Source organism: Spinacia oleracea, chromosome 5 (assembly GCF_020520425.1).
Source record: "Spinacia oleracea cultivar Varoflay chromosome 5, BTI_SOV_V1, whole genome shotgun sequence".
Lineage (NCBI taxonomy): Eukaryota > Viridiplantae > Streptophyta > Magnoliopsida > Caryophyllales > Amaranthaceae > Spinacia > Spinacia oleracea.
In genome coordinates, this window is record NC_079491.1 from 20122034 (window position 1) to 20134365 (window position 12332).

A 12332-nucleotide genomic window follows, 5' to 3' on the forward strand; every position below is an offset into this window, starting at 1 on the left:
AATATGCAAAAATAATACAAGAACAACGATTAATAAGACATTTTAAAACAAATAAATAGCTAGTCTTCAAAAATTATCCTTGTCTTTCCTTAAACACAATACATTTTAAAGTACGAAGCTCATAAATTACAAAATCCCACATTCTTAAATACACAACATTAATGTTAATAAATAGGCATTCATTCAGTACTTTAGTAATAGTTATCGTCCATATCATCATCTACTTCATCATCAAGATCCTACAAAAAAAGTGAAGTACATAAAAATAACAAAATTTAAGTGGGTCTAAATATAGGGTATGGGTAGGATATGGGTCTTAAGGGTCCGCGGGTAGGGTATGAGTAGGGTACGGGTCTGAAAAATTAAGACCCTTACCCTACCCTAAAAAAACAGCATATGCCCATACCCTACCCTTACCCTATAGGGTCTAAAAAATAAAGATCCATACCCTAATTTTAGGGTAGGGTCTGACAGGATCCGGGTAGGGTCCTGGACCCGCTGCCATCCCTATTCCCTTTACCACGAATATTCTCTCTTTCCGTCGCTGCGTCGTCGACCATTCCTCTCTCGTCGGCGAAGCTGGTTCTACTGCTAAGAATGTTCGTTGTTGTTGTGTTGATTCAGTGCTTCTCTCCTCTCTCGTCCCTTCCCCTCTCTTGTCCAAGCTTCGTGATGTCGTCGCCGATAGTGGTTGCAAAATCACCCGTATCTTGACTCCCTCTTGAATTGGCAATTCATCTAATCCTTCCATAAATTGATTGAATTAAATTCTAATTGAGGAATCTCATACCCTAACCCATTTATTTTCTCCCTCTTATTGTGGTGAGCCGATCCTTCCACCGCCGATGTTGTTGTTTTGGTGGTGGTGTTCCTAATGTTGGTTTCTGTTCTTTTATGCTTTCCTTGCTCCTTTCCCCGTCCTTATCTCTTTGCTCCCCTGAGCCACTGCAACACTATTACCCTGCTCTCCGCCGCTGGCCTGCCACCTCTGGCCTTGAGCGTCGCCGCGTCTCTGGCTCGCCGTAGATATCTTGGTAATGTTTTTGTTGTCGTTGTCGTTAATCTTTGTTGTTGTTGTTCCTCATTGATGTTGATGGTCCCCTTGTTGTTGATCCCTCCCGCCTCTTTAATTCTATTAAGGGTATAAACGAAGCTAATTCACTTCTCATCTATTTTAGTTTATCCAATTCAATTGCAATAGGTTTATGGAAATTAGATTTTCATTAAATTATTGTTTTTTTGATAATGCATAAATGATTTCAACTGATTGATCCACGAATTTTGATTTAATTAGTAGTTGGGAGTGTCATTTTTTTTTCTCAAGGATTTTCTAAATATATATAATTAAGATTTCCTCGTTGATTATATATTGATTAAATTGTAATTTTAAGGTCGTTAATAAATTATATCGAACTGTATAGTTTTCAATCACAATTAATGTTTAGCAGTCTAGTCCAATTTTTATTAAAATCAAACTAAGTCTATGAGGACGTAGTTCTAAAACGAGTTTTCTGACATTAACTAAAAGTTTTCTCAAAGAAACCCAATTTAGCTCCTAGTTCGATTTAGATTAATACTAGTATATCATCCGTGCGATGCACGACTAATTGTCTAAATACAAATACAGATGAAAGTATATTACAGTGGTAGAAAATTATCATCAAAATATTGATTATTCCTCATTAAAATTAATGATTGATAAATTTGTTATTGTTCCATTCAGTGTCTTACTTATTAAAACTATAAAACAAATAAGGATATATGGACAAAATTATTTTCATCACTTGTGTCAAGCATAAAGTTATTCTAATCCAGCATTCACTTCGATAAACATACCCATTTAACAATTGCCTCATTTACCTCATTACCGATCACTCAACACCTACCCCACCATTTACTTTACTCAGCTAGTGATGGCTTTGAGGTAAGTCGGTGCCTCCACACCGGTACTTGTCTAAAATTCTCATCCCCGCCACTCACGATAGGAAAGGTATCCACCCCTTCCAATATCCTTAGGGGTATATCCCCGCAACTCATGATAGGAAAGGTATCCACCTCTCCCAATATCCTTAGGGGCAAAAAATAAAACTCATCCCCATTCCATTACTCACCCGTGCATCCACATCCTCCTCAAATCCACCTCTGAATTCAACATTTTTTTTTATAAGAGGGTTTTGAATTTTAAAAACTCTATTTTAGAGTATTCGACAATTCAATTGTCGGAATAGAATAATGAAGTAAATAAACAAAACATGATAATATGTACTCCCCCGTCCTAATTTAAACGTCGCAATAGATGGAGTTTTTGTGATAAGTTATTTTAAGTATAGGTATGGGGGGAGATTGTGGGAAAAAATTAATTGAATGTGATAAGATGTGGGAAATAACTTTTGATAGTGGAAAGAGAAAGATAACAAAATATCAATGTGTTTCATGCCATAAAAGAAAATGAAAATTAAATTGGGAAGCACAAAAATTGCTACAATTAAATTAGAACCGAAGGAGTATGTTAGTAGTAAAAAAAATGTTGATATATATTCATAATAAATTAGATGAAAGATAAGCGTGACCGACAACTCCAATCTAATCTATCCTCACCCCGTTACCCATAACTAATCCATTTTTTAACCCCATCACCCACAAAAAAATTTCCTCTATCCCCGTCCACTTGGGGCGGAAGCGCATAGAATCTCCTCAAAAAATCTGTCCCACTTATAATCTGACAACCCTATACATTCATTAGGTAAACAATTCATTCCTTTTAACTATATATATATTATATATATATATATATATATATATATATATATATATATATATATATATATATTGGATTAGCTATTATATTGATAAAGCATTTAAAAGTGATATACATATTTAGGATTGGTGAGTGTTCATATAAACAATGAATACAAACTCGCCCCCATCTCCAAGCTAACTAAGGTGTGTACATGTTATCCTTATAACCGCTCACCAACACCAATACTTATTTATTAGTCAATACGTTTTTAAAATATTGCAATCTATTACATTAATATAAAAATATTTTCTTATTGTTCTACAAACTATAATAGCAATCCTTTACATCAATCTAAAATTTGACTTATTTAACAAATCGTGTGATGCAAAATAACTGTAAGATCAAGAATTTATTTTCTGGGACAAAGAGAGTATTTTTATAATTACACCTACATATCCCAAATCACCGGTGGATGCATTTTAAAAGTTCAAAGAACATCCAGTTTCACTTTATCGGTATATGCTCTCTATGTCTCTTTTTGTTGCATTTGCAATTTTAGTCACCTAAAAGAATATGATGTTACGGTAAATGTTCATAGAGACCACAATTTTACACTCACATAAACTATATTTGGTCCCACCACTTTTATTTATCCTCAATTTCATACAACCAATTCTGATTAAAACACTTTTGGTGCATGAGGTAAACAATTACGGACCAAGGGATCGAGTCCTCCTATAAGTACTGCTATTATGCTGTACGAAGTATGTGTTTGACATTTTAGATCATAATTTAATAGTGTGTACTTAATGTTATTTAGATAATATATAGAAGTATTTTTTTATATTTTTTTTTTGAGGGAAATATAGAAGTATTTAATTATATTTCTAGAAATAGTAAATTGTAAATACTAATATATAGCCATTAGTTTCCATTAAAAAAACATACACGAAATTGCCATTAGAAAAATTCAAATTGGCCCTTTTACAATTTAGTCTTAATTAGCTTCGTCCCTGTCTAAATAAGATAAAATTATCTTAGATAATCTAAAATATTAAGCTTGAGATATTTTGCGTGAGATATTAGGCAATAAATATTAGGCATAGGATTTTATTCCATATTTTGTTAGAGCATATGAAATATTTTAATATAAAAATGATTGTTACAGTATATTTTTTACTACACTTTAGGTAGTATGTACTTTGTATATTTAGTAATAAATTACGGAGTAAGCTTAAATTATATTTTGCTTAAATTATTTTATATTAAAAGAGAGGCGAATCAGAGAGCGACATTTGTCAGCTCCACATTGATTTCCTCTCTTTTAGTATAATATATACTACCTCCGTTCCTTAATGTTCTTTACGGTTACTATTTGCACGGACTCCAATGCAATATTTAACGACTTATATATCCATTTTGGTATGTGAAAAAATTATAAAAAATTGATATTTTAAAAATACACAACGAGACCAATCTAACAAGATCTTACCTGATAACATTTTGATGTATATAACAGTGAGAATCCACAGTCAAAGTTTTCATACTTTGGACACATATTCCAAAGCGTAAAGAACATTAAAGAACAGAGGTAGTAGATGATATTAACTCGTGTCCTTATTTGTTGAGGTGGATTGTTGGAAGGGGAATAAAGAGAATAGAATCGTGGAGTATAAGTGGATATCGATGATCGAATGTGTATCTTCTGGAGTTCATATGCGTTGTTGATTCAAGGTACACATTGTCCAACCATCTTCAATGATTGAAATTATATTTTGTGTTTAAGTATTATGTATATATATATATGTATGGATTTTGAATGTGCTTTGGAAATTAAATTGTGCTTTGGAAATTGAATTGTGTTTTGCAAACAATATTTTTGAAAATTGAATGGTGTCTTTCGAATTTAATTATACTTTGCAAATTGGATTGTAATGTTTTAAGAATCTTTATTCTTTTGATTGAATATTTGTGCCAGTTGGGAAATGAAGTGAGAGATGGTTTAAGTTGAGAGGTTGTGAGAGATGGTGTCTTCCTCGGTGTCAATGGTTTTGTGTTGGGTGGTGAAGAAGAGAAAGGGGTTAGTGGATCGGTTTTCCGGGTTTCATTGCAGTTATGACAACATTAAGATGCAATTGGGAAAGAAATTGTATTTAAGCGAGTTTGACTCGTATTTAAGTGAGTTTTACTCGTAGTAAGCGGGTTTGACCCGTAGTTAAGCGAGTTTTGTTCGTACTAAGCGGGCTTGGTCGGTAGTTAGGGACATGTCCCAGTTAAGTCTTGCAAGCGTATGTTTACAAGGAAGGCGACGACCCCCACCATATAGAGACAGTTGGTCATGGTGACCCCTCTCTATTCGCGTTCACTTTCCCCAATTGTAAAACTATGAAGTTGAGATTGAATTGTAAAATTACGTATTGGAATAAAGCTGGTCTACCAGGTTGGTTTCAAGAACAACTTTGTCTATTAATTGTTGAATTATATTTCGAGCAAGTAATGAAAAGTATACTTTGAGAAATAAGTGTGATTTGTGATGGGTTAGCTTTGCGCGCATTTTATATTTATATCAATTTAGAAATTTGTTTATGGCGGGAAACATTAATTTATGTGATTATTGCTTCGGGATATTAATTATTGTTAGAGAAGCTTTTGTCTCGGGACCCTCTCTCTTAATATTTGGGGTATAGTGTTTTATAAGTGTTGTAAGCGGTCTAGTGAGGTCATGGATTTGTATGTGGGTGTTGCCATTTCTTGTTGTTCCCTTGCAAGAATTTTAAACAGAATTATAAGTTATTTAAGACAAAATGTTTCTCAATTAATTCAAGATTGAATTTTGTTGAGTTGATTTGGTTTGGTTTGGTTTGTTTTAACAACAAAGTAAGTTTGCTTTATAACTCGGATTTGTTAAAGTTTGCTGTCAACCAGAAACAAAACTAAAACTATTATGATCCACCTATCAAAGTATTTAAGGTTGGATACAGTGTACTCGATTTCCTGAATTTTTTCTCTGAACCTGTCCTGGTGGGGGGAGTATTAAATTGTTTTGAAGCTAGGTAAATGGCCATATGATGTTTTAGAGATTAATGCAAGGTTTACTTGTGTCATGGCGGAATTGTTTAGAGAGTGTATATTAAGTTGCTCAAGGTGTAATTTTAAGCTTTATCGAAGTTTATTATTTGTGATTGGTTGTTAATTTCTAATATTTTCTTTCCTATGAGGGATCCTTGGATTATTGTTAATAGTTTTGTAATCCTGGTTTAAGATATATTTAGGCTTTAAGTTGTTGGTTTAATTTTAATCCGATTGATTAAGAGCCAAGTGTGATAAGCAAGTTAAGGGTTGGCTGTTACAATAATAATGACATGGGCTTAGAAGATGGAAAAAATATTTTTTTTTAAAAAAATAGGAAAATTAGAAGGGAGTTAGGAAAGTCTTCTATCAAGATTGTAACCTAACTTATCTAAATAAATAAAATAAGAAAACTTGTTGTCTACGTAAAGGTCAATATCTTGATGTGTCTGAACTTGATTACCTAAGGCGGCAACATAATCAGCCGCTCGATTGGCTTCCCGATAGACATGACGAGAATCAACTTTTTTTAAAGTGAGACAATAGCTTCTTTATATCATCCATTAACAAAAGAATCTTCCAGGGACACTTTGATTTACTAAATATAACCGGTCGTTTGACCCTTGTAAGGCACATGGTAGTCTTAGAATATAAGATATCTTATACGTGTTATTTTTTATTAATATTTGGATGGTCGGTGAGTGTTCGTATTGAGTTTTAATGTTTTATTGTTATGCATAGTACGAGTATTTATTATGTAATTTAGCCAAAATAGGTTACAACTACACTAAAATAAACCTATGAAAGGAACCTAAAACATCTATATTTTATGGACAAATTAGTTATCTTAAAGGTATTACATGTCTTGTTATTATATAAGACTTCTATGACAAATATTTTCTTGGAGTCATTGTAATTCATCCGTAAGGTAATTTTAGATAATCCGCCTGCTTTTTATTTCCTCATAAAAATAAAAAATAAAAATATAAGAGTTGTTCGACAAATATAATGCAGGCACCTGAGGAACATAGATGCAAAATTTCGTAATACGTGAATTTGTTCATGCCCAAACTTGAACCTCGCTATTTTCATGAGTCCTAAAATACATCATCCACTATCGTCATGTACAAATATTTAACCATTAAAATGTAATCATACTACTACCTTATAAATCATACGGAGTAAGAAAATACAGTACAGATAAGTACAAGAAGGTGAACCACTAACATCAATGTTAATCTCGCCAAACTTTCCTCGATTTCTTCCACTGTTAATTGACCCATGTTTCCCTTGATATATGTCTCGTCAAAACCAAGGTAAGATAATGATCGACTCGAATATTTTAGCCAACAGTAGTCTTGTACTCTTGTATATGTATTTAAAGTCGTCCTTGACACTGCAGAAGGTCAACCTTTCTCTTTGAAAGAACCATGCATGTTAAAGTTTCAATGGTAAAAGAAAAATTGCAACGATGGAGAGAATTGAAATTTGTACAAAATTTTTAAATGAACAATGACGGCACTTTTCTAAAACTCAGTCATTCAACAATAAAAACTCAATCAAACTAAATAAAACACAAAATAGAACTTAGGGAAAAATATTAATTTTAGGTAATACCTAGACCTGTCAAACGGGTCGGTCGGGTCGGGTTGTAAAAAATTATTTTCGGGTTCGGGTTGAATCGGGTCGGTCACTTTCGGGTTCGGGTTTACAAATGCTTGTTCAAGACCCAGAACTTTCGGGTTCGGGTCGACCCAACGGGTTGAGAGATTTTAAAACGCGCATTATATTTTCTCTAATTTAGGTGATAAATATACAAAATATTGGCACAATTTAACAAATTTTCCTGCACAAGTATATATATTTAGTCAAATTCAACCATAAAATGGTGTATAATTCAAATTAAAATCATATTACACACAACAATAGTAACAAAAAACGTGTTTATTATACTTAAATTTATTCATAATGTCATTTATTACTATAAATACAATGATTTTCAATCGGTCGGGTCCAAAACGGGTTCGGTCGGGTTTTGACCCATTACTTTTCGAGTTGCTCGGGTTCGGACAAAATCGGGTTACGGGTCACAAAATCTTGTTCAGGACCCAGTATTTTCGGGCGGGTTCGGGTCGGTTTTCGGGTCGGGTCGATTTTTGACAGGTCTAGTAATACCAAAGACAAAGCCACAAAAGGTATGATTTTTTGCATAGCGGTTATATATCCGGTGACTTATATTTTCGATCATGTACCTGAAAAATAACAATTCAATATTCTCACCAATCAACCCTATTAATAGCTAAGTAAGCTAACTACTACAAATGTCACAAACTCCAATAACGCCTCGAACTTATCTCCTTGATGAATCAATTAATTGATATGTTAAAATGGTGCAATAAATAATTGGGAGGAGAAGAGTGAAATTTGAGATATCAATTTGGAGAAACGAAGTAATTTTCAATTTTAACTAAAATAAATAAACACTTAATTTAAAGGTTGAATGAGTGAGTCAAATTAATGGAGAATTAATTGGTTTGGAATGTTGAAAGGGGAAGAATCAGAAGATGAAGGAGTAAGGAGAGTAATAGATGAGCCACGTGTCTTTCTAGGTATGGATTTTGTTGAGACACATGTCCTCTTATAAAGTTTGGTTTTCTTTTTTATAGACTAGGTATAGACTAGGTATAGATGCATGTATATATTTGTTATTTTCCTATATGTTACAAAGATATGTTAGTTGATTATTTCCCCCTACATTTATTGAATTTCCTTTTTTGACAAGTGCATAAGAATTAAGTATTGACGGTTTTCTCATCTCTCATTGAGTGACACTCTGCTTTAATATATATATATATATATATATATATATATATATATATATATATATATATATATATATATATATATATATATATATATATATTTCCCAGCGTCAAAATGTGCCACGTGTAATTTTATTGATGCAACTTGTTTTATGTAAAACTAGCATTTGACCTGAACAATACACGGAGCATTTTATAAATGGATAAACATATAACTTTTAGGTATTATGAAATTTTAAATATTCAAAATTTTTGTTAGTGTAAATATATAATATTTAACCTTTAAAAGTTGGAGATTTGTTCCTTATGAATAGTAACTCCCAATCTCCATAGTCCCATGTACCATTCATGAGCTCATGGGCCCATAAAAATTTGTGTTCCCCAACCAAAGTTAAGCCCATAGATGGAAAGGGTCAACCAACTAATAACCCCTAGATTTGGGTTACCATCAAATAGGTCATCCTTACTGTTACGTGAATTGAGGTCTTGAAAAGGGGACAAAATAGTCAAACTTTTCCAAAAGTTAATGTTTGACCAAATACATTGATCGTCAATTTAATCAATTGCTTCCCTTATTGGCTTATTCTAGCACAAGTACCGTCTAAGGGGAGTGTTATGATATCCCCTGACTTATAGCAGCCACCAAGTCTAAGTTAGAATTCCCGGAGTACTTGGGCGGTAGTGGTGGATGCAAATAATTACGTACATCGACAGATAAGCCTAAGCACATTGACTGCTCAAGGTGGTGCTCACGCGCCTACAAGGTGGGGTGAGGAGAAAGGGATCGATAAAGCTAATTGGGTAAGGTATCTTGTTATCAGTAGTAAGATGTCGAATTGTTGTCTTCAGCTTTTAAAAGATTAAAGATAGAAGAATGTCTAACTCAAATTAACTAGCCCCCTCCCCTCCCTAAAATCAGTTACAAGTAACCTGGCTACATAATCCAACAACTAATACATTATTTTGAGGAAAGATATAGTAAAAAATGTTTGTGTTCTCTTTTATTTATGCATCATATGGAGCTCAATAATTTTTGTGTGATGTAATGTAGGTTATTACATTAGCATGGCTCACACGCATGTGAAAGTTTCAGAATACAAAGAACAATGAACAAGAAAAGGTTATGAAAGCCCATCAATGATGTTTCTATGGAAACTTCTTGGTAGGAAAGTTGAAGAGGATGTACAAAAAGTTAAGGAAGAACTTTTGTAGATCTATCCGAAAATTAACATAAAATACACCCAGAAAGAGAAAAGCTTATATCTTTCAAACTATCCAGTTGATGTATCACAAGGTCTTATATTGTACTAAGTCCTATGTCTTCTGCCTATCTTTTGTTTATTAAATTCTTCTTTATCTTGTCGTGTGTATAAGTAATTTCAATGCACAACTTTTACATATACGCACATTGAGTATTGGACCAAATTTGGTGCCATGTAGCAACTCCTAGCCATAGCGCGCGCGCACGCGCGACCAGGGGCGGTTCAACTAAACCCTTACTGGACAGAGAAAAACGTTATATACTGTTAACCACTATGATGTATCATAAATAAACCAACTAGTGCAGTGGTTTTGAGATCAGTATCCTATACAAAGGTCTGGGGTTCGATCCCCTTGTGTGTAGCGTGCTGCCGTGCTCTGAGCATTATTTTTTTATTTTTCCTTTCCTCTTTTTTTGTTTTCCTTTTACACTTGAAGAAAAACTCCAGTAACTTTCTTGTTTACTAGTTACTTTTTGCAAATTTATTCATGAATTTGAAGAGTTGAGTTTTGAAACTTTGAATATTTTGGTGTAAAAAAATTGCTAACTTGGAATTAGAATTAAAATTTAAGATTTTGAATAGATGGACATGAGATGAAGGTTTAGATTGAGGTTATTTCGAAAAGAGATGTATGTCAAAGTCACAAAAAATTTCTGCTTGTTTTTTTACCAAATTCAAGACCACTTTAACCACATGGAAATGAACATCCAACACCTCAAAGTAAACCTCTAACACCTGAAAATGAATCTCTAATACAAGAAAATGAAAACTCGTGGAGTTCAATTATAGTTTTTTAGTGTTATTGTAATAGAACACGTGTACCACCGAATTGCTAGTTGTAAATTGAATTTCGGATTATAATGTATGATTTTGTTATGCGTTTGAAAATTCCGAACCCTTATGCGTAGAATCCTGGCACCGCCACTGCGCGCGACCAAGCCACTAGTAAACAAAATAAGATAGAATCACATTATGTATACTTTAAGGTTACTACTAAATTAATCTAAACATCTTTAGAGGGAACAATAACATACAGTATAATGTTAACAGAAGAACTAGTTGTTATTAAAATAATCATAAATAAATTGACAAAAATTGTAATTTAACCATAAAAATATAAGATGTACACAAACAAAGCACATATTACATATGAAAAATGTAGGATTATGTAGAGATGAGAGTAAGATATATAACAAATATTGTTGGTAGTAAAATATATTTATAAGATGTGCCTGGAAGATGAGAGGTTGATGACTTAGTTTGAGGAGATGTTTAATTTTCTTATATTTTTTCTTAGTTAAAAGTTTAAATATAATATTAACTTAAGTACTAATCTTTATTGTTATTGGTATGAAATATGAATTGATTAATCACAACTTAAGTTAGCTCATTTATTTATAATTAATTACTCATAAATTTATGTTATGTGTGTTTATGAGTTGTTAATAATTTTTATATGGGTGTCTTTTGTGTTAAATATAAATAAATAATAATATCTTTTGAGTTTTATCTATTTAAATAAATAAATAAAATTAATGAGGAGATGACACGTGTTAGAGTGTCATCCATGGTTTCAGTTTTTAAATATTAGGTATAAATAAATAGTTTTGTATAAGAAAAATTAACCATGATTAATGAAAAAACGGAAAAAGGGCATGGCTAAAATTAGAAACTGGAAAAAGTATTGAATAACGCCAAATTAGAAAAACAGGAAAAGAAATAAGAAAGAGACGGAGTTAATAATTCTTCTCTTTCCCCAAATCTAAATGTTGTCAAGGTTAGAAAACTTTCTCTCTCCCCCCCCCATTGATTTATCATTTATGTAAACAATTTGATGATAATTTCTCATAATGACATTGTTTAATTGGATATATTTATTTTTGGATTTTCTCTTAACAATTCTATTTTCCTTTTTTAATGTTGTTGAATTTTCTCCTATCTGTGTGTATTGCATTCTGTGTGTATTGCATTGAGTTATGGTAGATCTAGAGAGTTCCATTATTAGTCTATCTCTAAATTTATGTAGACAATTTAGTAATTATTCATCGTAATGATAATTATTTCTCTGTAGTTGATAAACTTATCGGGCCTAACGAGAGTCCGGATAAGATAAGAGATTGACTCCATATAAGTTTGATGGGGTTCGATCTTAAAACCAACTAGCTTTCGAGTCCGTTCATAGAACGGGCGGTTGTATAGTGGTTGTTCATATGTCTTTTGAAGTTTTAATTAATGAGTACTTGTGAAGTGTAATTTAAAGGTTGGAAAAATATAAAAATTATATGTTGAATAAATATTGGATGTTAAAGGGGTGGAATGGAAGAGACTAATGAGTATATTAGACTATTAATAAATTGATTTTGAATAAGGAAAATGGAGTGGAAGATGCATTAGAAGTTGAAAATCATATAAACAATAAAGAAAATTTGAAAAAAAAAT

The 12332-nt window shown here is 32.4% G+C and overlaps 2 long non-coding RNA genes across 3 annotated transcripts; one reads left to right on the forward strand and one right to left on the reverse strand.

Moving 5' to 3' along the window:
- Positions 1-63: 63 nt before the first annotated feature.
- On the reverse strand, positions 64-585 carry LOC130461218 (uncharacterized). The gene is made up of 2 exons (XR_008921621.1): positions 449-585; positions 64-239 (listed from the first exon to the last, which is right to left on the reverse strand). It is a non-coding gene; the product is annotated as an uncharacterized lncRNA (long non-coding RNA).
- Positions 586-898: 313 nt separating this feature from the next.
- On the forward strand, positions 899-10202 carry LOC130461217 (uncharacterized). 2 transcript variants are annotated; one of them, XR_008921619.1, is made up of 3 exons: positions 899-1034; positions 4370-4474; positions 9683-10202. It is a non-coding gene; the product is annotated as an uncharacterized lncRNA (long non-coding RNA). The 2 variants fall into 2 exon arrangements; XR_008921620.1 differs by having other exon boundaries at positions 909-1034; positions 4385-4474.
- Positions 10203-12332: the final 2130 nt, after the last annotated feature.